Source organism: Benincasa hispida, chromosome 9 (genome assembly GCF_027475165.1).
Source record: "Benincasa hispida cultivar pf3 chromosome 9, pf3_genome.v1.1, whole genome shotgun sequence".
Lineage (NCBI taxonomy): Eukaryota > Viridiplantae > Streptophyta > Magnoliopsida > Cucurbitales > Cucurbitaceae > Benincasa > Benincasa hispida.
Genome location: NC_143486.1, coordinates 47,903,399 through 47,930,250, shown reverse-complemented (window position 1 = coordinate 47,930,250; position 26,852 = coordinate 47,903,399). Strand labels below are relative to the sequence as shown.

At 33.8% G+C, this 26,852-nt stretch overlaps 1 long non-coding RNA gene across 2 annotated transcripts in view; it reads left to right on the top strand.

Moving 5' to 3' along the window:
* Window positions 1-12,508: 12,508 nt before the first annotated feature.
* The window catches only part of LOC120085472 (uncharacterized), a 28,061-nt gene continuing 13,717 nt past the window's right edge, over window positions 12,509-26,852 (top strand). Inside the window, exons 1-2 of one of the 2 annotated variants that reach the window (XR_016531768.1) lie at window positions 12,509-13,284; window positions 17,102-17,271. This is a non-coding gene — a long non-coding RNA (uncharacterized LOC120085472). The remainder of the gene's footprint in view (window positions 13,285-17,101; window positions 17,272-26,852) is intronic. The other variant, XR_016531769.1, reaches the window with a different exon arrangement.

Below are 26,852 nucleotides of genomic sequence, written 5' to 3'. Positions count from 1 at the left end.
AAAAGAGTTGATAAAATGGAAGATGCGATGAGTATACGGTGAACAGGTTGAGAAGGGTTTCAGCTAACACTTCATAGGATGCGTTCATGCTATGCGATCATGCAACACACATACAATAGTAAACCATCTCTCAATACGAATGTTATGGCTTCTAATGCTAGAACGATGCGATATATGCGATGAATCTATAGGACCTACACATAAGCCTCTATTCTTATTTATGCGATGAAAAAATGACACACACACAAATAAGGCGATCACATAATATCATACCGATCTCTAGGGTGCATGCGATGCAGGTTGACAAACAGAGTTTATCTCTAAGTCCCTATCTCTTGTTTATGCAGTTCTAATCTTGCTCTCTCGAGTCTATATTCAAACCTAGCTCTCTCAAGTCTTAGGTTCTTTCTTTAGACTCTCTCTCGAGTAGCTCTAAAGGGATGTTGGGCATAGCATAAACAAGATAATCGCAAGCAATGAAGATCCTAGGTCATGTTAGCTTAGTTCTTCTCAACCCATTCGACAAGTTTAGCTAATCATGCATGCTAAGAGAGTGAACAGATGTAGAATAAGAACTTTCATTGTATAAATATAAAGTTGAAATACAAAATAACAATGCAAGAAGAGGATAAAAAGCCTGGGAGCAATCTCTTGCGTCCCAGGCTTTTACACTATCTTTTCTACTCTTGTTCAAAAGATAATCTCGCTCTCGAGAGAGTCGGCCCGCTCTTTGCTTTCTACGCCTCCGGGTTCTTTCTCGAGTTGTCCTGAGCAATATTCCAGTGTCTCGGCTCTTCTCTTGCTCCGCCTTCTTAAAAATAAAAGAAAACTATGGACAAGCTAAACTATGAACAAAAACTTGTTGAACTGCCGAACTGAACCACTTTTCTGAAGGATGCCTTTGGTATTGATAGAGCCTTGGGGTGAAAGGCAGCTTCTATCTCATGATTGCACAGATGGGATGGTTTTAATTCTCTGACTGATGCGCCGAATATTTGTCACTGAAAAACTGAGTGTACTTGTTATCGTTAGTGGCTTGTCAACTTAATTTGGATTTGACTGTCATCAGCTTTCTATCCCATCGTGTTTACTTATGCCTTTCACCCAGATGCGCCCATCAAGTTGCACCGACTCTACGCGGTAATCCTTCTTGAGCAGATGTTTGTGAGCACAAATCATCGTAAAGCCTTGCGGTAATGCTGCGCTCGACCGTTGATTTCTTGTGATCGCGCTTTTCGCCTTGCGTCAACGCATATTCTGCATAAAAATACAAAAATTAACTGTTTCCATGCAATGAACGCATGCGACCGCAATGTTATGAACTTAATGCTTTTTGGACGCAATCTAACATATTTTATCAACGCAAGCCTTCATTGTTTAATAACTTAGCATTGTAATAACGTGCATTTCTGCCCGTTATCACTAACAAGACCTGAGATCTTCACTTTATGCGATCATCTTGTATTATGTATACGTCATTCATCCTTTAGAGATGCTCGAGAGAGTGGTCTAAGGATAGAATCTAGGCTTGGGAAATTCATATTAGAATCTAGGTTCGAGAGAGTCAGATTAGAACCGCATAAGCAAGAGATAGAAACGTAGGAATAAGTTCTGTTTTCTATTAACGCATCGCATGCACCCTAGAGATAGGATATGATAGTATGCGGTCACCTTGTGTATGAATGCATCATTCATCATCATATAGATAAGAATAGAGACTTAGGAATAAGTCCTATCGACATCATCGTATACATCGCATGCAACCTAGAAATTGGAGCTATGGTATTTTCATTGGAAGATGATTTGCTGTTGTGTGTGCGTAGCATGATCGCATAGCTTGAACGCAATCTTAGGAAATGTTAGCTAAATCCCTTCTCAACCTGTTTCTCGCATACTCATTGTAACTTTCGCTGTTATAAACTCTTTCCTCAATTCCGCCGCATAGGATTTATATTTTAAACAAACATACCAACCAACTTATTGTTTTGATTGTTACCGCAAAAGAATTAGAATTTACCGTCGCATACTGTCTCCATAGTCCCTGTGTTCGACCCTGGACTTACCAGGCAGCCTAGTAGGATTTATACTTGGATTTTGCTTGGAAAACTTGCATGTACAACGCATACACCACCAATTTCATCATATTCACAACACACCATTTATCTAGTTGCAGTTTAACGCTCAAAGCATAAGAATATTATATTTTTCACAAAGGGACTTGAGTAAACAACAAAGTAGCTTATTGAGTTGGTTATAGTAACTCACTTCTTTCCCAACCCTAGAAGAATAGCAATTGTAAGCATAACAAAGTACCTTCTTGAACTTAGATGTATGCATCCCATGTGTGGCAGCACACCGACTCTCTCATGATTATGTTCCATGCTTGATTATGATATCCCTTCTTCCTCAAGTATATTGAAAAGTGTTAAAACAGTAACTATTTAAAGTGAAACCGACATTTTATCTTACTTTTATCTCTCAACAAAATTGTAAACATCCTATATATAAAGGATCTAAAAGAGTGAAATCAATGAATTAGAAGAATTTATCTGTAATATTTTTTCCTTTCTACTTCTCAAGAAATCTCAAATCTTCTCGTGGACATAGGCACCTCTTGCCAAACCATGTCAAAATCTTGTTGTCTACTTCCCATCCCTTACCTTTCATGTGTTGCATTATAAGTCTTTTGATCTTAAAAAAAAAATTGCCATTATTGCTAAGCATTAAGAGCTCTCGGCCTTTCTTTTCCTTCTTTGTACAAAATAATTTCACTTTTCCTCAGCATTCAAACACAAGATAGAATCACCAGCAAACAAATCAATTATGATCTCAACATCTTCTTTTCCTTTAATAGGAAACTATGCACAATATTAATAATACTTTAAAATGTAAAGGGGGTGATAAAGCATCAATCTGAAAGAGGCCAAGGGAATTACTGAAAAGATGGAAGCCTAAAAAATGGTTTTAAAAAAATGAGTGATATTTGTATTTACGGTTTCTATGGAGCTACATTAATTCATCCCATTTAAAGAAAAAAGTATCCCATGTAAAAATTTTATGGAAAGAGAACTCCAAAGAGATGATTGTAATTGAAGTCTCGGAAAAAAAAAAAAAAAACACTAGTAAAGAATTGTAACAAAAAAAAATGTTGTGAGGTATGCTAGATTAGGCCTAGGAACATGAGTCAAAATAATATTCATAACATGAAACGAGCAAGAGAAGCAAGATTAGAATAATAGAGTGATGAACTCTGGTTTCTTCTACTTACAACCAATGTAAGAAAAATAGTTCAATGAACTATGCACCCAAAGAGCGAATCAAACGAGCAGAGACAAAACAACAAATTTTCACTCTATCAAACAAAGAAGGAAAAAAACCCAAATTACATTTAACTCTATCAAATGTTCACTCTATCAAACAACAACTAAAAAACCAAAACCCAAATTGTATTTAATAATCAAAGCCATACCAAACAAATTTTAGTTACAGAGCTTCTAGTAATCTTCACTCTATTAAACGAAGAAGGGAAAAAAAATAAAGGAAGAGTAAAGACTCGTTAAACAGAACAACAAAAAGATTCCATAACTCATAAAAGTACAAGAATCTTTAAAACCCAGATAAAAAAAATAAAGGATGAGTAAAGGCTCGTTAAACAGAACAACAAAAAGATTCCATAACTCATAAAAATACAAGAATATTTAAAACCCATATGCTAAATTTGTTGATCTCAGTTGGGTTTTGTTCCTTCTGTCCATTTGGACCCCGAAGAAGGAAAAATCGATCAGATGCAGAGACAAAAATTCAAACCTACAAACCCAGAAATGAAATCCAAGGACACTGATCTAGCCTGAGCTGCATGCAAGGAAGGACACCAGTTGCTTGGGTTTGGTGAAAAGAAAGGGGAGGAAAACACCATCGTCATCGGTTGCTACTCTACCGTCTGGATGAAGAAGACTCGATGAGAGAGGGGCGACTGGCTGCTATGTGAAGGAGAGAGGAAACAAAGGGAGAGAGGAGAGAACAAGCTAAACGGGTAGGATTCTCTTAAAAACTTAATTTTAATTGACAATTGCGGAAGGAGGGAAACAAAATTTAAGGGAAAAATGAAAAAATGAAGAGGGAGGGAGACAAAAAAAAATGAAGATTAAAAAAACGGATCTTTAATGTCGGTTTTAAACCAACATTGTAGCCTATCTTCAATGTCGGTTTAAAACCAACATTAAAAATCCATTTTTCTTCTTTTTTAAAAAAAAAACCGACATTATACATCCAATTTCACTTTTTCCAACCGACTTTAAATCCCAAAATTCTTGTAGTGAATGCGCTCGCATCAAAACCCTAATTTTGGGCAGATTGCACCTAGTTGTTCAAACTTACTGGTTTCTCGGTCCACGACCTTTTTTAGCTCCAAAATTACCTAGGGTTGTTCAAGGCAAGGATTTCGACCAACTTCACCAACTTGGCTTATATAAAGGGTTGGATACCTCTTGGTTCAAGCAATCTTCACTATTTAGATGTTATCCCACAAAATTCATTAAGAAATTCTTCAAGAACGAGAGTTTCGCTAAAGAACCATAGTTTCTAAGCTCCCCTGACCCATGAGAACTTGTTCAGTGAGGATTCATCCTTGAAAGAGTGTGAATACAGTATAGAAAGACTTTAAGAGGGAGGTTTTTGTTGAGATTTATGCCCTAAAATTTGTAGTTTTGTGATAAACATTTTTCATTAATTAATAAAATAAATTGTTATTTTTTTTTTTGCATAACATTATCCAATATAATGAAAAGTCCAAGGTTATTATTGTAAACTTGAATAATATGTAATTGATATACAAGTAGATCATGTTCAAGTAATAACCCAAAATGTCTATAGTATATGGATAAGGTTGGGTGCTTTATTCTAGTAACACTATTGATACGGTCTACTTTCTAAATGTTACAAATGATTTGATCTAAGTCATTCATGTAGAGATGCGGGGATATTATGTAAAAAAATGTTTGTATAAGAATGGACAGCAAAATATTTGATCTCTTTTCATAAATCCATTAATTGAAGAGATTAATATTTCATAGGATGATCATATGCAACTCGATTCAAATCTTGAGTGAGTTATAAACTTTTGCATGTGAGGGATCTTCTTTGACTTTATGTATGGCAAAATTCCCTATGGGTTCGGGTCCCCGCGGGTCCTTGACCCGATCGGGGTAGGGAATCCTCGGTTTGACCGGGTATGGGGTGAAACTGAAGATTTAAATTAGGTCCCCAGTCGGGAACCGGGAGGGGATCCCCACCCCATCACCAACCCCGACCCCGACCCCAATCCCACCCTTGTTCCGATTTTTTTAATTATTAACATATATATATTAATAATAATAATAATTAGAAAAAAAACTTAAACAAAATTTTTAATTATAATTTTTTTCTAATTATTATTATTATTATTGTTATTGTTATTGTTATTATTATTATTATTATTATTATTATTATTATTATTATTATTATTATTATTATTATTATTATTAATATTATTATTATTATTATTATTATTATATTATTATTATTATTATTATTATTATTATTATTATTATTATTATTAGTTTTTTTTAATTTTAATTTTCTAATATAATAAATTTCATAATAAAAAATTAAAATATTTTTTTAATTGTTAATTTAAACAAATATATGTAACGACAATACTAACTTATTGCATAAAATTTATAATTTTAATATAAATACTAATTTTAGTTAATTTTAGATAATAAAAATAATAAAATAAAAAACGGAGATTTTTCTTCGCAAAGACCCGAATCCCTGACCCCGACCCCCAAAACAGAGAATGGGATGGGGACGGGGATTAGAGATCCCCACGGGAACGGGGATGGGGAATGCATCCCGCCCCGGCCCGGCCTCGTTGCCATCTCTATTTGATTTGGTGGGTGAGAATGATCCATGTAGTCGATTCAATAAGTCTACCATTTAGGAACTTAACCAAATAGGAAGTTAGGAGCGTAATTTCACAAGATAAAATCCACTCATTCCCATATAGGGAAAGTAAATGAGTATCATTCAATGTTGATTTCGAGACTTGAACAATGGGGTCCCACTCTCTCACTAGCCTAAGGGGGACTTGGTTTATGGTTAGATCATAAACAAATTATGTTCATTAGAAGATCAATGATACTTAAGGTGCAAGAGGTTTGATTCATCTACAATTACGAACAACATATGAAGGATCAACTTGCTTGTAATGATTATATCCTATAGAGCAAAAACATTCATTTTGTTTTTCTCTTCTAGTAGCCCAAAATCCTATCTTATAAAAGAATATTTCACCAAGGATCAAAATAGAGAGCACAAACGAAAACCCACATTTAGTTGGAGCTTGCATTTGATAGGACTTGGTCCCAAGGATCCGCATCCTCAAACAACTAGCGATTTTTGGATTTTTTTTCTCTTTCATTTCATCTCTTAAATTTCACTTTTTCTACTTTCTCAATGCCCGGAAAAAAGAAAGAGATCAAAGGTATTGAATTCTTTGTTATCTAGCCTTACACGTTTTTTTTATAGATCTATTGTTACTATTTATTTTATTTTCAAATTATTCATTTTTTTTGTTCATCTCTTTTCCTAGGGTTTCTATTAGAGTTCCTTTCAATCATGCTTTTTTAAAAAGAAAAACAAAAGAAATAAATATGTATAGTAAAAAATCGAGATGAGGTTTAAAAAAAAAAGAGAGAGAAAAAGATGTACCTTAGATACTCTTGCTTTGTTAAAAAAAAAAATTTAGCAAACTTGTTAAAGAGGAGTACTAAGAAATGAGTTGGGATTGAGAGAGAAAAATTAGTAAAACAAAATAAAAGAAAAAGTGATATTTTAACTAAAAAAAATATATATAACATAAAACTTTATATATATGTATATTGCGTCAGTGGCAATGTTCCATATATATTTTGGTTTTTTTTTTTTATTTCTTCTGTTTTTATTTTAGTTTAGTGTTAAATTTAGTTTATTTCTATAATTGTTTTTTATTTTCTGTTTTATTTATATTTTTGCTTTACTAACATGAAAGCATTATATATTTATCTCTATGATTAGCATTTTGAATTGATTTACTTAATTTATTTTAATTATAGTGTTGCTTATTGTGTCATTAGCATTTTTTTAAAAAAAAAAATTTATAAATATATTATTATATTCTCTTTTGTGGGTAACTTAATATTTTTTACAGTAGTTATTTGAATTTTGATTATTTTTTTTATTCATATTCACTTTTTTAAAAAATGAAAATTTCGATGATGGATTCTAGAAATACTTGAGAGTCCGATTTTCTAGAATCTCGAGGTGAGGAAGTCGATCCTTTGATAATTCGAGATCAATCTTTAATATATTTTATTAAATTTTTAATAGCTTTTGTAAATGTAACATTAAATTGTATATTTTGCTAATGTAGATTTATGTTCAATTTGATATTAACTCTTTTTTTGGTAATATTAGTTTCAGCACTTTTTATTTTCAAATCTTCAAGTTAACTCCTTCCGAATTTTATTAAATGAGTTTAAATATCTTTTTCTAAAAAAAATTATTTTTCCAATATGTTTTATTTTTCTAAATTTTCCGACGACGTAATTTAGGAAATTTAGGAATCTGATTTTCTAGAATTCTTGAAGTGAGGAATTAATTCTTTGGGAGTCCGAGATTGATCTCCAATATATTTTCTTTTATTAAAATCTTAATATGTTAATCTTTACTCAATTTATTATCATATTTCTTAAGTTATGTTTTTACTTGTGTAATGTTCATATTAAATCCTATTTGATTTCTATTAAATTTATCTAAGTTTTTAAAAATCTTTTCCAAAACTCTTTTTTAAGTCAACAAATTTTTTCTTTAAATTACATACTTTTGGCATTTTTGAACATTTAAGAATTAATATATTATTTCAAAAAGGTTTTCTAATAATTTGTTTTCTTATCTAGGAAATTTGGGTGTCCGATTTTCTACAATTCTTGAGGTGATGGATCACATCTTTGGGAGTCCGAGATTTGATTCTAAGAAAAAAAAAATTAATTAATATTTAAAAAATCCTTTATTTAAAGGCTATTCCTAAGAAGGATTTTGAGAAATTGTAATAATTTCTCACATTCTTGAGGTGAGGAATTTTTCCTTAATTTCAATATAGCCAATTGAATTTCTCCACTTATTTTAGGGATCATTATTTCAAATATTGGAGTAATGAGAGGTAAAATAAGCATTTTTTTTCTTTGCAGATGAATTTCTTCAAAAAAATAATTTTGATTCAAAATTTAAAATTTGATCACCTTTTGTTAAAGAGGTGTTATGGGTGATAACACCTTCCCCATACACAAACGACTTCCGAATTCAACTCTAGTTTTCGCAGATTATTTTTTATTTGAAATTATTTATTTTATTTCGGTGTCCTATCACACCATAAAAAAAGGTTGGTGGCGCTCCTATTTTATTTTCTTTTAAAATTAACCCTTTTTAAAGACGTCAGTCGCTCCACGTCATCTAGGGCATATGGCGACATAGTTATTGATAAAAAAAATTGATTAATTAAAGATTTTAATTAATTAATTTTAGATCATTGGAGCTTATGATCTATAGGTCCTATAAAACCCCTTTGCTAACTCAAATGATTATTTAGGAATCAACGTCATAAAAGAAAATTTGAAATATTTAAATTGAATGTAGTACCTTTCGTACATTAAATAAGGGAAAATATATTTAATGTATTCAATATATTAAATATAAAATAAAACTATGTACACGTGAGATACCAAAATTTGAATATAAATCAAATAAGTTGTGAGAGAATTTGGATAAAAAACAATTGTTATTTTAATATGAGATATTAAAATATATTTAATTATATTTTAATATGTTTTCCCCTTATTTAATACATCAAATATATTAAATTCAATTTGGATATTTCAAATTTTCTTTCGACGAAATACGTCATTTGATAGACCTAGGTAATATAGTTGGTGCCATCAAGAATTGTGCTGATCGAACGAAATACGTCATTTTTTCCATTACAACGAGGGAAAACCAACAGAAACGATCAAATGAACAGAAATGGGCAAATAACGTACAGATTAGGCTTGATCAACTCGCTCGACTCAGCTCGGCTCGACGTGGCTTGACTCGGCTCGGCTTGCTTGGGTTGACTCACTCGGCTTGGCTCGCATGGCTCATCTTCATAGCTTGACTCTCATGGCTCATCTTCACGACACGGAGACATTTCAGATGACTTCGATGCAACCATGAACGACGATCTTTTGTCGAACGACGGAGATCTGGGTGGACGGCAACCCTTCAATGAACGAACGGATAGAGATGGACTTGGGCTTACCAACAACAGATGCAAACGGAGTTAGGCACGATTTAGGAGGACCATCAGACGACAGGCAGTGTGGAGTCTGGAGGACGGATGGACAGAGATAGACGAACGAAAGGCACGATACGAATGAACGAACAGAGACGGACGACATGGACCAATAAGCCGTTCAAGCAGACGCGATCTAAGGATGGACGGCTGCTGGCGCGATTTGGAGGATGAACGATTGACAGAGAGCTAAATATCTAATATTTAGTGGTATGGCTCTGATACCATGTGAATTTGTGTGTATCTTCTATACATTGACATTGACATTGTAAAATACAAAGTATAAATAGATATACAAGTACAAAAAATAGTTAACAAATCTCAACCTAATAACCATCATAACAAGTCTCAACCTAACAGAAGAATATCTTTACAATTTAACCGTCTAAATCACAAGTTTATATGTTAGGTAGGACTCGACTACAAGCACGATATGAAAAAAAATTGTTTTTGAAGGAATATTCCAATTCCATAACCGACACCACATTTCCTTTCTCTAATTATTTGACAATGTGGAAGCTTCAAAAGCTTCATCTTGAACTAACTTATATATATCCACTTTTATATAATATACTCCTTTTTTATCATAGTGTCAGAAGAAATAATCTAGATAGAGCATGTGAGCTAAAGGGATGTTTAGGATGACTCCATTTGTCAGCCACCGTTGATGATCAACTTTGATGACATGCTCTGACAACTACCTCTGACGATTAATTCCAATGACCAACTCCAGAAGCAATTACATCACATGACTACTGTTGCCTCACTCCAATGACATACTCAGACGACCACATTTAGTAGCCAAACTTTAATGATGACCACCTCGGACGAGTACCTTCAATGAATAGCATTTCTGACAATCATCTCTAGTGACCACCTCTAACGTCCAACGGCACATGTCTACCACCTCCGACGGTCAACTTCGGCCATCACTTGCGATGACTAACTCTATTAATCATCTCCAACGACTTATTCTAATGACTAACTCAACTGATCATATACTCAAAAAAGAAAAAAAAAAGTCAAAAACAAAAATAAAAATCTTGGACAGTAAAAATGTTTTTTAAATAACAAATTAAAATTATTAGTTCATAGTTTTTAATAATCGTCGTATATTGTAACTTAGTATTAATATAAACACTTTAAGTATATAGCAACCAAATATAAAAATTTGTGTATAAAAATACTTTTGAAAAGATGTAGCCGAACATATTTGTATTTTTATTTTAAATAGTTTTTAATAAAAAGTGTTTAAATGCAGATGAATTTTTTAAAATATTTTTTTCCTATACAATACAAAAAGAATTTTTTTGTTGTCTTCCCTTATATATCCATGATCATCTCTTATCTAGTTAATGTGAGACTTTGGCCGAACATATATATATATATAATAAACCACTAAATCTAAAAAAACTACATAAATAGACTTTTGTTTAAAAAAAAAAAAAAACCAAATATTATACTTTTGTCTAACAACGTGCATAAAAAAACATTAAAAGAAAAGGTAATTATTGATATACCCCCCATTAATCAATTGACGATTATTGTGGAATAAAATTGTTGAAATCCACGACATTTACAAATATCCCTAAGCCTTATATGAATATATCGTTGGGTGTAATCAAACGAAGTGTTGTCTCTAAGAAAAAACAAAAAACAAAAACATTATGGTAGTATATGGTTGTATATTTTTTTCATACCATATTTATATTTCATAAATGTGAAGGTGTATATAATAATATGATGCATATAAGATTTAGGGTATTATGCTTATATTTTGTATATAATTATTTTTGTTCTAAAGAATATAACTATATATTTTTACATGTGGTTCTAAGTGGTTGGGGCTTCTCTTACGGAAACCAGGTAGATTCTTCTCCTTGGAACCTTTTTCCTTAAATTGTGTGTGGTTTTGTTCTTTTTTTGGGTTTGGTTCTTTTGTTGCTTCGTTATTTTGTTTGTGCCTTGATCTCAGGCTGTGAGGTCTATTTCTCTTTTTAGTCATAAAGATCTTTGCAAATAAAATTTAGAAAGTAGAATAAATACTATCAAATTAAAATGAAGTGGTATAAAAAACAATGGAAAATGATGTAGCTAGCAAGAATAAAAAAACACGAGATACATGGATGGCACTTGACATGTAGAAAAACAGTGGGAAGTAGAAGCCAATGAACGAAGGAGAAGTATCGACAACTTAAAGTAATTATTTATGTATATAACATATTTTCAAGTTGAGAGGAACAAAAGTATATGTATTCTTTTCGAGTTGAGAAGGGTACATGTCCTCGATCCCTTCATGGATTCATCAGTGACTATATACTATTTATGTTCGTAACTAAAACAAATATATCTTTTTTTATTTTATGTTGTGTAAATGGTTAAATATGATCAACAAAAATATGTTGTATATATAACCACAATAAAGTACCAGAAAAAATAAATAAAATAAGTGATTGAAAAACAATGACTACTATATTTAAAACTTTATAACCACAACGAAGTATAAGAAAATTTAAAACTTAAACATTCGGAATCAAATAGCCACACACATGAAAATTAATTCATTCTTTATAACCTATTCATGTTAATTATCTTTGAGCTAAAGTTCATTTTGACTCCATTATAACTTATTCAATATACCACTCAAAGAAAAAAAATTGTCATAAGTTATAATAAATAAATAAACAGGACAGTTGCAAATATAACAATCAGCCTAAAATATTTGTAAATATAAACACAATGCAAAAGAGTTTACATATATAGCAAATTTTAGACTTTTCTTTTGAAATCTATCAGTGATAGATCATATTATTAGTAAAAGTCTATAGGTGATAGACAATATCACTGGAGGAGTTTATTAACAATAGAGTCAATCATCAATAAATTTGGTCATATTTACAATTATTTAAAAATGTTGTTATACATTGAATTATTAAATTTAAAATTATTATCCAATATAATTACATGAAATAAATATGACCTCAAATACAATGATGGAGATTTGGAATCTGCCAAAAAGAATCATAATTGTACTAAAAGATTCTTTCTGGTGATAGTTTTTCCAAAAAAAAAAATGTGGAGGAAGAAAATGGAGGGTATAATAGAGAATTTGCAATCACTTGGGCATTTCTTTTTCCATTAAATTTAAATAGGTATCTCAAAAAGTAAAATATGTGGAAGGAAATTCATAGGGCTAGATAAGTCATTGTCTTATAAAGTAAGCAAAAAGAAAAACCCACCTCAAAAATTGATTTTCCCATCTCTTTGATATTGATGTTGTGTCCCCCACACCCAAAATAAAAAATAAAAACTATTTTACCAATAATTGTACTCAAACTTTAAAGTTTGTATAAATATTGTGGCTTCTAAAAACTACTTATTCTTTAGTTGATTGGAGAAAAGAAGAAGGCAATTTCAAAAATTAAAAATTAAATTAATTTTAACGTCAATTAAGAATAAAAAACATGAGCCCAAATTTGATTTTAAGCGCAGTTCAACTGATGATGGCATGAATTTGTACTAATTATAGGTTGTTTGTGGTTCGATCCATTCACTATACATATTTATCTTAAAGGTAAATATTACTTTTTTGATTCCCGAGAGATTTAAAATGTGTCGAGAAAAAAGACAAAATGTTGATGTGACAAGACGGGTTTGGAGAAAGAATTGTAATTTTAATATTTTCCTCTTCTCCCTCCTCTCCTCTCCTTTGTCTTTCCCTTGTCTCTCTAGTTCTCTTAATACAACCACATGACTCTCCCTTAGAAATATCATATGTCGTTTTTGAAGAAACAAAAATGCTTGGTAGGAGTTGAACATGTGAATCCTTCCATTTCTATTGCTCCACCACCTGCGGCTTTTCAAATGACTGAGCAACTGTACGTCTGTATTTCTTTTCTTTTCCCTTTTTTCTTTTTTTTTTTTTTTTTTTTTCTTTTTTTGTAATCCATTAATGTCAATGGAAGGCAATTGGTCACGGTGAATGATAGAAGAGGATTATTTAAGAAAATTGTTAGATGATTTGATGTCAAATTTTGAACGAGAGAAACACATCTAACCTTCATTTGATACTAAGGGAGAAGAATGTAGCCTACAGAATAGAAAATCTGCACACTGATATGGTGTTTGTCACACACACTCTGATGCTTAAGTCAGAAAGTGAAAAAGTGTGAAGTTCAAGAGTTTGAGAGTAAGACTCAAGTTGCCTAATATGAAGTTATAAGTATGTATTTATAGAGAAAGTTGACTTAAGTTGTTCCCTAAGGTTTTGAAGTTGTTTCAAGATAATTAAAAAACCTACCCGGCCAAGGAGCGTGCCTAGTTTCATGTTTGGCTAGGGTCGACTTTTGCTTTGATCGAGGCCGAACATCTTCCTTAGGCCATATTTCAGGACTAAAATGATCTCTTGGGTCAGGTCATGTGCAAAGCATCCTCTCTAGGAATTTAGCTAAGGGTGAGCACACGGGCTTGGGTCAAGGCCCAAGGTCCAAGCCAAACCCTTTTCCTAGGCCCATTTTGGTCCTAAGTTGTTACTTCCGACCCATATCATGCTTCTTCTTGACTTTGTCATTTGTATTTGTGCTAGATGTCAATTGTACCCTTCAGTCTAAAATCACTGATAACATTAATGAAGGGATTGAACTTCGTGCGAAAGCAATTGATCGTCTGTGCTTTTAATTTAAGTTTCGAATTTATAAAATAATAGAGAAGGATAAACATATAATTTTAACTAAGCATGCAAAAATAGAAAAGAGTTAATACATACCCCTTGAAGACTGTCTTTAAGAAATCTCCTCTTTACACGAAATATCCCACCAATGAATCTTCAAGAAGATACCACCACTTGGTTACTTGTTATTCTCCAGCAATGATCTAGATTGTGGGATCCAAAAACTTTTTGGAACGAGGAAAAGAAAAAATACTGCTTAATTTTTTTCTTTTGTGTTCTTGAGAGAATTGGAGATTTTGAGAGAGAAAAAACTTTTCTTTATAATACGTTAAAACAAATTTTTAAACTTCTCTCATGAATCTACATTAAAGAGAAAGAGGAAGGAAGTTACAATAACTCTCCACCCATAATTAAAAAAAAAATTGGGGAGTTACCTTTATTATTTAATTCTTTTATATTAAATATATTTAATAGGGGGCAGGAATGTTTAAAAAAAAATTCTAAAATTAGGCCCATGGACTATTTATTGATTTTGACAAGAATGTCAAACTTTTTAAGTCCAGTCCAAATTCACTAATGGCTAAAAAAGGGTTGAAAATACCCTCACTTATTTGAATCAATTCTTGCTCATTTTCAATGTAATTGTAGGGTTTCATTTTTTTTTTTTTTGTTCTTCCTCTTACTCCAATTTCTTCACTGAGTTTTCCTCTTACTCCTCCAATTCTTCCTTTTCTCTTCAACGTCGAGACCTTCATCTTCCACTCCAGTTCTTCAACGTCATTTTCACATTGATTACAAGTTGATTCCTCTTACCCACAAAAATATTCCTCTTCTCTTAGAGTTGCTTTTTGCTTCAACTGGGAGAGAAGAATGAGGTAAGAATATATTTAGGAAGATTGCTTCAAGTGGTTGTTTTGCTTAAAATGATTTTAAGCCTTCTATTAGTCAATGTTGTTTTGGTTTAAGCATTGTTCTCCTATAAGGATATTTAATTAAGTTTCGTTTTAGTTTTGTTTAGTTAAAAGAATGTTAGGATACTGATTCTTGAAAATCTTTATTAATGTAACGAGTTGGTACAATCTTCCGGAATAACAACTAAACGATGAACGAATTCTTTATTAAACGATAAGAGTCAAACAGAGACTAAACGATCGCTTATCAAACTCCCAACGATTGTTTACAAAACTCTATACGGTCGCTTACAGTCTCTACACGATCGTTGAGAAACACTAGAGGATCGCTCACAAATACCCCCACGATCGCTTACAAGGTACCACACGATCGCTTACAAAATATTACACAATCGCTTAGTAGATTCTATTTGATCGCTTACCAAATGCTATACGATCGCCTACCAGATGCTACACGATCGCTTAGTAGAAGTAGACGATGAGCGGCACACTACAATGAACTCTACACGACAGAGACTTCCGAAATCCCACTCTCAAGACCTCTCTTTCCTCACTCCTGATATTCAGACTTTACTATCCTCTCTTTCCGTTTCTTTCTTCTTTTAAACCTCCACTTCTCCCAACCGAATTGGAAGTCGTCCTTAACCGATTCAACCGCCTCTCCCATATTCTTTCTTTCTTGATATTGCAACATAATTGATTTTGCATCTTATTATGAAAATCCAATAAATGCATCATTGGCTATAGTTTGAATGTTGTAACTTTATGTAGTGACATAAACAGGATCAAGTTGATAGTATATAGCCTAAATGGTCTAATAAGTATATGGATAAAATTGGATATCTCATCCTGGTAACACTATTGGATGCGGCTCACTCTGTAATTGTTACAAGAGTTATAAGGTGCTATAAACGATGTGATCCACAAATTGTTCATGCTGAGACATGAGAGTGGGGGCATCGTATGCAATGAGTTTGCATATAGACTGGACCACGAAAATAGTCAATTTTCTTTCTCACGATTGTTTACTATTAAATCTAACTACTTCATTTATTATATAACCTAGGTTAACTCGATCTTAATCTTAAGCTAGCTATGAACTCCTGTTTGTTTAGGATTATCCTTTGATAAAAAAATGGTGAGAGTAGTCCAACAGCACTATTCAATAAGCTTACCAATTTGGGGATAAGACCAATGAATAGCTGGGGACATAGCCTTGCAAGATGGAATTCAATCCTACCCTATTTAGGGTTAGTAGGTAGGTTGTTCTCTTAAGTACTGACTCCAGGTCTTGAACAATCAGGGCCCGCCTTCTTATGATAGAGAAATGATTTGATTCATATAGATTATGAATCATAATTGTTCATTAGAGGATCAGTAGGAACTTAAGGAACAAGATGTAGTCATAAGGGTAAAACGGTATTTTTGACCTAGCTATGATTACGAACAACCTGTGAAGAATCGACTTACTGATTATCGTTATTAAGTGGACATAATATATCTACAGTGAGGGGAGTTCAACTATGGGCTATAGTGGAGTGTCCCTTTAGTTAACGAATGGGGGTTAGATCGGACTAATGAGTTTAGTCGATTAATCTCGAATCGTTGGAGCCCATGATCTGTAGATCCGCGAGGTCCCCTACTAGCTCGTAAATGGATAAGCTTTAGGGTAGCTTGAGAGATTAATTTGAAACGTTCAAATTAAACGGAACAAGAGAATAAATATTTAAATATGATTTAAATATATAAAGATGATTATTGTGCACAAATTAATTTAATATTTGATATTAAATTAATTAATTTTTAAAGTTAATTTATGAATCTAAATTTTGTATTAAAATGATTTAATATCTTTTTTGTTTTAAAAAGAAATTAGAAAATCGTTTGCATGATTGCACAAAAATGGAAATGGGTATTTTCCATTACCATCATCTTTATGCTCACACAAAATGCATTATCTTCTTGACCTTGATTCTCCAAGCATGAGCGGAAGCCATAAACTTCATCACTTTGCATGTTCATCTATTATCTAAAGTAGAAGGAGTTATTGGAGAAGAGGATAATGACACAAAATTTCGAAAGAACTTTCTCTAAAGAAGAAGCTGTCTTCTTCAGTTGTGCTGCTGTGAGCTTCTCTGGTTTCTTCACTTTTTCAAGTTGTTCTTGAGTCCCACAACTCTGTCTAAAGCTCCAAGAGCATAGTAGGAAAGGCTTTGAGGTGGTTCACGTTGATAACAAGAGTAGACAGCAGTTGAACAGGCGTTATCTTGAAGAATTCATCAGAGGTATGTTCAGAAAACCCATTTTTTAGAAGAGCATGCTTTAGCTTTTGCTAAAATTAGTAAATTAGAAAGCTTATGGATCCTTGATACTTCCACTGCATGTTGTTATACTCTTTCAATAGGTATCAGAGCATTTTTTACGCTTTCAATTCGGTCTAATTTTGGCAAGGTGGGTGTTTTTTCATGAGATATATGAAATTATTGTACTTCTATGGTTTTCTCTGTTTTGACATTTTAATTCTCTTTATTTCTCGATTAAATTTGTAATTGGCTCTTGTTTGATGAGCATTTATGTGTTAGCAAGAGTCTGTAATTTATTTGGAGTCATTAGAGTTGAAATTAAGATGTAACTAAAGAAACAAGCAAAGGAGGTCGAGTTACTGTTTCAGAGTTTTTAGCTTCTGCTTCAATCTGTTGCTGAGGTCTAGTAGCTAAACGATCGTTTAGCTCTAGACGCTACACGATGAGAAGAAAATCTATATGATCATTAGTAATATGCGCTGGTCATTGTGATGTTGAACGCTAAACGATCATGTACCTACGGGAGCTAAGCGATGCGTTCATTTGCTATACGATAGTATTACGCAATCGTTTAGTTTTTGTCGTGGGAACTAGATGATTCGTTGATTTTGCTAAACAATGGCACTATACGATTATTCAGCAACGATACACACTAAACGATGCGATGAAATGCTACGCGATAGCACTGAGCATTTCATTTGGTCGCGGAGATAAGCGATCGTGTAGATAAATGTTATACTATGCGATGATGTTCTATACGATGGAGCTATGCAATCGCTTAGTTGTGGGCAGATACTAAACGACGACATGAATGTGTTGGGTGCTGGTGTTATGCGATCGTTTAGTACTATGCGATGGAACTAAGCAATTGCACTGCGATGGAACTAAACAGTCGTCTAGTCCTATGCGATAGAGCTAAACGATCATTCAGGTTTCAGGAAATACTATGCGATCGTGTACTTCCTCACAACTCCAGGCAATGACACTAGACGATTACATCTAGGCATTACATGATCGGCCTTAGCAGCATAATGAGGTTGGATCGAGAGCAACCGATTTGACTGGTTTACTTAAGGTTCAATCTGGTTCAGCCTCAAATGGTTGTGGTTGGTCCGGTTTAGGCTTTGTTAGTCTGGTTGGAGGTTCAAGTTGTTTTAGGTTCAGTTTGGAGCGGTTCGAGCGATTCAAAGATGGTTTTGAAGTTGTTTGTAATAGTTAGTTGTCTGTTTGCTTGTTTATGCCAAAACGAAAACCATAACAGTTAGTATTTAATTGTTTATGCATGAGATGTATGTGATAATTCAATAAATTCATGTATATGCATACAGTATGCCATGTAGATTTAAAGTCCCACCGTAGGAAGTATGTTACATGTATTGATAGTATGTTATAATTGTTATAATATATAGTATGTATGTTAGGGCTATGTTTAATATAATAGTTATATTAGATACCTTTGTTGAATGTTGTGGATGTTTAAGCATTTCTAAATTTTGTAAGTTGTTATAAAATTGGTTAGACGTTTAAAATCCATAATAAAGAACAGTTGCATGCTCACATAGGTTAACAACTAATTTTAATCGTTAGAATAGATTGTTGCCTTATAAAATACGGTTACGAACTCATATCGGTTCATAAACCTGTCTAAGGCTGGGGGTACTTAAGTTGACGGTTTACGGAACACCTCCTACCTGGGGATTATGACCAAACAATTGAGAGTTGTTAACTAATTTTATGAGTTTGCGTGAGTGATGTGAGGTAATAAAAAGGTTTATCACCTAGACATTGTAGGTTAAATCTAATTATAAGAGTTATATTTGGATAAACTACTTAGACTTAGGTTGTATGAAATTAGCCGTCATGTCTAAGTAAATTACCCAAACATTTAGAATACTTCAGTGAGAGATTAACAATATATTTGATATATAGTTATTAGCTCTCACATCCTCAAGAGTTCACACCGTGAGATCCATGCTCGACTTCTTGTTGATTTTACCTCGATTGCTCCATACGGAAAGTGTTTGTATGAGTCAATAACAAGGTGAATGAGGGAAGTGGTTCATAGTAAGTGGGTGAAGGAAATGTGTCAACATTGTCCTACGGTCTCCTCCATTAGTTTGAACCGTGAGATTCCTATGTTGCGCCTGCTGTCGTTTTTATGCGGCACTAACTAGTTGTTAACCGCGGCGATCCCTACAGAGGGTTGTAACATAGTATTCGGAACAACCCAAGCTTCAGTAAAATGAATAGGGTCTTATAGTTCCGTCTTAGATATTGTCTTCTCTCTCGGAGGCATATTCATACCGTCCTATAAGATCTAAAAATGGCGGGTCACACTTACAAGAATTACTAAGTGTTAGTAAAGATCTTGACCGAAAACGATAACCAAAAGAACTATTGGGATATGAGTTATTCTAGATAATAGTATTTGGTCAAGAACTTGTCTTGCTTCTGTGAAGGAATTCTTGACTGCCCTATGGTAGCACTTGTTCTAAATCACTTAAGTATCGTTGCAAATAAATAAAGATTTATTAGGTACTTTATTAGTTTTGCTAAAATGGATTTAGATGCATATTTAATAGAATTTGTTTAAAATGTTTCAGCAATGTCGAACTCAATTATACAACTGCTTGCTTCTGACAAATTTAACGGAGAGGGTTACTCCAATTAGAAATCCAATATCAATATAATATTAGTAGTAGATGACTTGAGGTTTGTGTTAACGGAGGAGTGTCCTCCAGTTCCCAGTTCAACAGCGACCCGAGTTATTCGGGATGTTTATGATAGGTGAGTAAGGGCGAACAAAAAAGCCCGGGCCTATATCTTGGCGAGTATATCTTATGTACTCAACAAGAAACATGAGGTCATGCCCACAGTTTGTGAGATCATGGCATCATTACAGGAGATGTTCGGGCAACCATCATCATCTGTTAGACATAAAGCCATTAAATATGTGTATGTGACATGTATGAAGGATGAGACCAACGTGAGAGAACATGTTCTCGACATTATGGTCCATTTTAACATCATAGAGGCTCACGGGGCTATGATAGACAAAACAAGTCAAGTGAGCATGATACTGGAATCTCTTCCTGAGAGCTATCTGTCGTTCAGGATAAATGCTACCATGAACAAAATCACTCATAACTTAACGACGTTGTTGAATGAATTGCAAACTTATCAATCAATGATGAAACTCAAGAAAAAGGAAATAAATGTTATTACTAAACCGAAAAAGTTTTACAAATGGTCTATGTCTGGTACGAAACCCGTTGATGATAAGAAAGCTGGTCCTTCTTCTTCTTCAAAAGATAAAATCGTACAGATGAAAAAGAAAGGAAAAGGGAAAAAGAAAACCGCTGCGAAGAAAAACAAAAACAAAACTCCCAAGGAAAAATGTTTCCATTGTGGAGAGGTTGGACATTGGAAGCATAATTGCCCAAAATATCTGGCTGAAAAGAAAACAGAAAAGAATAAACAAGGTAAATATGATTTACTAGTTGTTGAAACATGTATAGTGAAAAATTCTCACCTTACCTGGATATTAGATTCAAACACCGCTAATCATGTTTGTACTTTTCTATATGAAACTAGTTCTTGGAGAAGACTTTCTGAATATGAGATGACTTTCAAGGTGGGCACAGGTGAAGTCATTTCAGCTGAAGCAGTGGAATATGAAGTTGTTTTTGGGAGATTCTTTTATCTTACTCAAGAATGTGTTCTTTGTACCTAAGATGAAAAGGAATCTGATCTCCATTTCTTGTCTTTTAGAAAATATGTATGTGTATCTTTTGAATATAATGAAGTGTTTGTTTATTCAAGAGGTGTTCATATTTATTCTGCTAGACTTGCAAATAACTTATACATATTACAATTAACAAAAGCAAAAGCTATTTTAAATATAAAGATGTTTAAGACGGCTGACACTCATAATAAAAAGCGAAAAAATTCTCCTAACGCCTATCTTTGGCACCTCAGGCTTGGTCACATTAATCTCAACAGGATTGAGAGATTGGTAAAAAAACGGTCATCTAAATAAGTTAAAAGATAATTCCCTACCTCCAGGTGAATCATGTCTTGAGGGAAAAATGACAAAAAGATCTTTTTCTGACAAAGGTCTTCGTGCCAAAGAACCTCTTGAACTTATACATTCAAACCTTTGTGGAAATGTTAAATCTCAAGGAGGATATCAGTACTTCGTTAGTTTTATTGATGATTATTCTCAATATGGCTATATTTACTTAATCAGTCACAAGTCTGAAACTTTTGAAAAGTTCAAAGAATTTAAGTCTAAGACTGAAAATCAGTTAAGTAAAAGAATTAAAACACTTCGATCTAATCGAGGTGGTGAGTATATGGATTTGCAATTCCAGAACTATCTAGTAGATCATGGAATTCAATCCCAACTCACAGCACCTAGAACACCACAACAAAATGGTGTGCAGAAAGGAGAAATTGAACCTTGTTGGATATGGTTCGGTCTATGATGAGTTATGCTCAATTACCTTAATCCTTTTGGGGATATACAGTACAGACTGTAGTTTATATTCTAAATGTTGTTCCATCCAAAAGTGTTTTAGAAACACCATATCAATTGTGGAAAGGACGCAAAGCAAGTTTACATCATTTTCGCATCTGGGATTGTCCAACACACTATTGGTACAGAATCCTAAAAAATTAGAAACACGTTCGAAATTATGCCTATTTGTAGGATATCCCGTGGAAACAAAAGGAGGATACTTTTATGATCCCCAAAAAAGATAAAGTGTTTATATCGACAAATGCAACTTTCTTGGAAGATGATCATATTAAGAATCATCTACCTCGCAGTTAACTAATATTGCAAGAACTGTCTAAAGATACTATAGATAAATCAACAAGAGTTGCTGGTCAAGCTGGTCCATCAACAACGATTGTTGTCCCATCACGTCCATCCCAAGAGTTGGGCATGCCTCGTCGTACTGGGAGGGTTATTCATCAATCTGAACGCTTCATGGGTTTAACAGAAACTCAAAACATCATACAAGATGATGTTTAGAGGATCCATTAACCTTTAAGAAGACAATGGAAGATATTGACAGGGAACAATGGATAAAAGCCATGGCGATGAAATGGAGTCTATGTACTTCAACTCAGTCTAGGAACTTGTAGATCAACCACAAGGTGTTACACCTATAGGTTGTAAGTGGATCTACGAGAGAAAACAAGACCAAACTAGCAAGGTACAGACCTATAAAGCCAGGCTCGTGGCAAAGGGTTTTACCCAAAGAGAATGAGTTGATTATGAAGAAACTTTTTCTCCTGTTGCCATGATTAAATCAATAAGAATACTTCTTGCCATTGCTACATATTATGACTATGAAATATGGAAAATGGATGTCAAGACAGCTTTTTTGAATGGCTATCTTGATGAAAGTATTTTTATATCTCAACCAGAAGGGTTCGTCGAAACAGGACAGGAACAAAAAGTCTGTAAGCTTAATCGATCCATTTATGGATTGAAACAAGCGTCCAGATCCTGGAATATAAGATTTGACACTGCGATCAAATCTTATGGCTTTGAACAAAACGTTGACGAACCTTGTGTATACAAGAAAATAGTCAACAAAACTATAGCATTCTTAGTTCTGTATGTTGATGATATCTTGCTCATTGGGAATGAGACAAGCTTTCTTGCTGACGAAAAGAGATGGTTAGCATCACAGTTCCAAATGAAAGATTTGGGTGATGCTCAGTATGTTCTAGGAATACAGATCTTTCAAGACCGAAAGAATAGAACATTAGCACTGTCTCAGGCATCTTATATTCACAAGATGTTGTCAAGGTATAATATGCAAAATTCCAAGAAAGGTTTATTACCTTTCAAGCATGGAATTCATTTGTCAAAGGAACAATGTCCTAAGACACCTCAAGAGATTGAGAAGATGAACATAATTCCATATGCCTCTGCAGTTGGAAGTTTGATGTACGTTATGTTGTGTACACGTCCCGACATATGTTTTACAGTTGGAATTGTCAACAAGTTCCAATCTAATCCTGGACATAGTCATTAGACCGCTGTAAAAAATATCCTCAAGTATCTTAGGAGAATGAGGGATTATATACTTGTGTATGGACCTAAGAATTTGATCCTTACGGGATACACTGATTCTGATTTTCAAACTGACGTAGATTCTAGGAAATCTACTTCAGGATCATTTTTCACTCTTAACAGAGGAGCTATAGTTTGGAGAAGCATCGAGCAAAATTGTATCGTTGACTTCACCATGGAAGCAGAATACGTGGCTGCATGCGAAGCTGCTAAAGAAGCAGTATGGCTACGCAAATTCTTAGCTGATTTGGAAGTCATTCCAAATATGCACCTACCTATCACACTGTATTGTGACAACAGTGGTGCTGTTGCTAACTCAAAGGAACCCAGGAGTCACAAGCGTGGAAAACACATTGAACGAAAGTACCATATCATCTGGGAGATTGTACACAAAGGAGATGTGCTCGTCACAAAGATAGCCTCTGAAGACAACCTTGCTAATCCATTCACCAAGGCCCTCTCGGCTAAAATTTTTTAGGGTCACCTAGTGAGACTAGGACTCCGAGTAGTGTAATCTAGGGCAAGTGGGAAAATGTCTATAGTATTGTAGATGCCCTAGTTTATTGTATTTTTTCCCATTATGTATCTCAACATTATATTGTATATATTTGTTCTCACTGGAGTTTTAGTCCAAGTGGGAGATTGTTGAGAATGTCCTAGAACTCGTAGTTCGTGTTAAACATTATATTTTATCAATAACAATGACTTGTTGATTTTGCATCTTATTATGAAAATCCAATAAACGCATCCTTGGCTATAGTCTGAATGTTGTAACTTTATGTAGTGACATAAACAGGATCAAGTTGACAGTATATAGCCTAAATGGTCTAATAAGTATATGGATGAAATTGGATATCTCATCCTGGTAACACTATTGAATGTGGCCCACTTTGTAATTGTTACAAGAAGTTGTATGGTGCTACAAACGATATGATCCACAAATTGTTCATGTTGAGACATGAGAGTGGGGGCATCCTATGCAATGAGTTTGCATATAGACTAGACCAGGAAAATAGTCACTTTTCTTTCTAACGACCGTATATTATTAAAACTAACTATTTCATTTATTATATAACCTAGCTTAACTCAATCTTAATCCTGAGCTAGCTATGAATTCTTGTTTTTTCGAGATTATCCTTTAATCTACAAACGGTGAGAGTAGTCTAACAGCACTACTCAATAAGCTTACCATTTTTGGGATAAGACCGAATGAATAGTTGGGGATATAGCCTTGCAAGATGGAATTCAATCCTACCCTATTTAGGGTTAGTAGATAGGTTGTTCTCTTAAGTACTGACTCTAGGTCTTGAACAATCGGGGTCCCGCCTTCTCATGATAGACAAAGGATTTGATTCATAGAGATTTGAATCATAATCGTTCATTAGAGGATCAGTAGGAACTTAAGAAACAAGATGTAGTCACAGGGGTAAAATAGTATTTTTGACCTAGCTGTGATTACGAACAACCTGTGAAGGATCGACTTACTGATTATGGTTATTAAGTGGACATAATATATCTACAATGAGGGGAGTTCAACTATGGCCTATAGAGGAGTGTCCCTTTAGTTAACGAATGGGGGTTAGATCGGACTAATGAGTTTAGCCGATTAATCTCGAATCGTTAGAGCCCATGATCTGTAGGTTCGTGATGTCTCCATACTAGCTCGTAAATGGATAAGCTTTAGGGTAGCTTGAGATATTAATTTGAAACGTTCAAATTAAACGGAACAAGAGAATAAATATTTACATATAATTTAAATATATAAAGATGATTATTGTGCACAAATTAATTTAATATTTGATATTAATTTAAGAAAATTAAATTTTGTATTAAAATGATTTAATATCTTTTTTGTTTTAAAAAGAAATTGGAAAATCGTTTGCATGATTGCACAAAAATGAAAAATGGATATTTTTCCATTACCATCATCTTTATGCTCACACAAAATGCATTATCTTCTTGACCTTGATTCTCGCAGTATAAGCTGCAAGCCATGCACTCCATCACTTTGCATGTTCATCTATTATATAAAGTAGAATGGAGTTATTGGAGAAGAGGATAATGACACAAAATTTTGAAAGAATTTTCTCTGAAGAAGAAGTTGTCTTCTTCAGCTGTGTTGCTGCGAGTTTCTCTGTTCACTTCTTCAAGTTGTTCTTGAGTCCCACAACTCTACCTAAAGTTCCAAGAGCATAGTAGGGAAGGCTTTGAGGTGGTTCACGTTGATAATAAGAGTATACAGCAGCTGAACTGGCGTTATCTTGAAGAGTTCATCAGAGGTATGTTCAAAAAACCCATTTTTTGGAAGAGTATGCTTTAGTTTTTGCTAAAATTAGTGAATTAGAAAGCTTATGGATCCTTGATACTTCCACTGCATGTTGTTATACTCTTTCACAAACTTCTTCATTTTCTCTTAAGTCGGCTCAAATACTCCTTAAGCTCGCACAATGCAGCATCTCTGTCTCGCATTTGTTGGCCCAAAGTGGCATTGGCCGTACAATCCTTCCCATAGTAAATCAACACTGGAGGTTGTCGTCCATACAAAATCTGAAAAGGGGCAAAGCCAATAGAAGCATTATACGTAGTGTTATACCAATGTTCTGCCCAATGCCATCAATTAATCCATTCTCTCGGTCGCTCACCACAACAGCACCTGTAATACATTTTCATGCTGCGATTCACCACCTCTGTCTGACCATCCGACTAAGGATGAGAAACTGTACTGCGATGGAGTTTGGTACTCGACAGTTGGAATAACTCTTGCCAAAAGTGACTCACAAACTCCTTGTCTTGATCCGAGACAATGGACTTCGGCACCCCGTGCAGTTTAACTATTTCTCTACAAAGTGTATCTGTTATAATACCAACATTTAAAGGGTGTTTCAGTCAACTTATGAACTTGAAAATAGCAGTCTACTATGTATAGTCACATGTCTGGATCGTTTCCGCTAAACATCGGCATTTCTACTTTCTTGAATTCACTCCAGTCGCAAATCACTTCTTCACTGGATGCTTTCACCGAACTATTTGTTCCGCACACCTTATTGGCATTTGATCCTTCTACCTCTTCCGTCACCTTTGCTTTTTCTTTGGCCATTTCTGTAACATAAGAAATGAACATTTGTTGATGTTTCTCTGCCTTCAATCCCAAACTCTCAATGCTCTTCGCTAACGACGCCAACTTCTCCTCTATGGTTGGCAATTTTTGTATTTCGACTCTAAATGCAAAGATCTCTTGTTCTAGTAACTCCAGTTTCTCTTCAAAATGTTTCTAAACCATGCTTGCCCAGGTGATTTCTCTGAATGCAAAGATCTCTTGTTAGGATACTGATTCTTGAAAATCTTTATTAACATAACGAGTTGGTACAATCTTCCGGAATAACAACTAAGTGATGAACGAATTCTTTATTAAACGATAAGAGTCAAACAGAGATTAAACGATCGCTTATCAAACTCCCAACAATCGTTTACA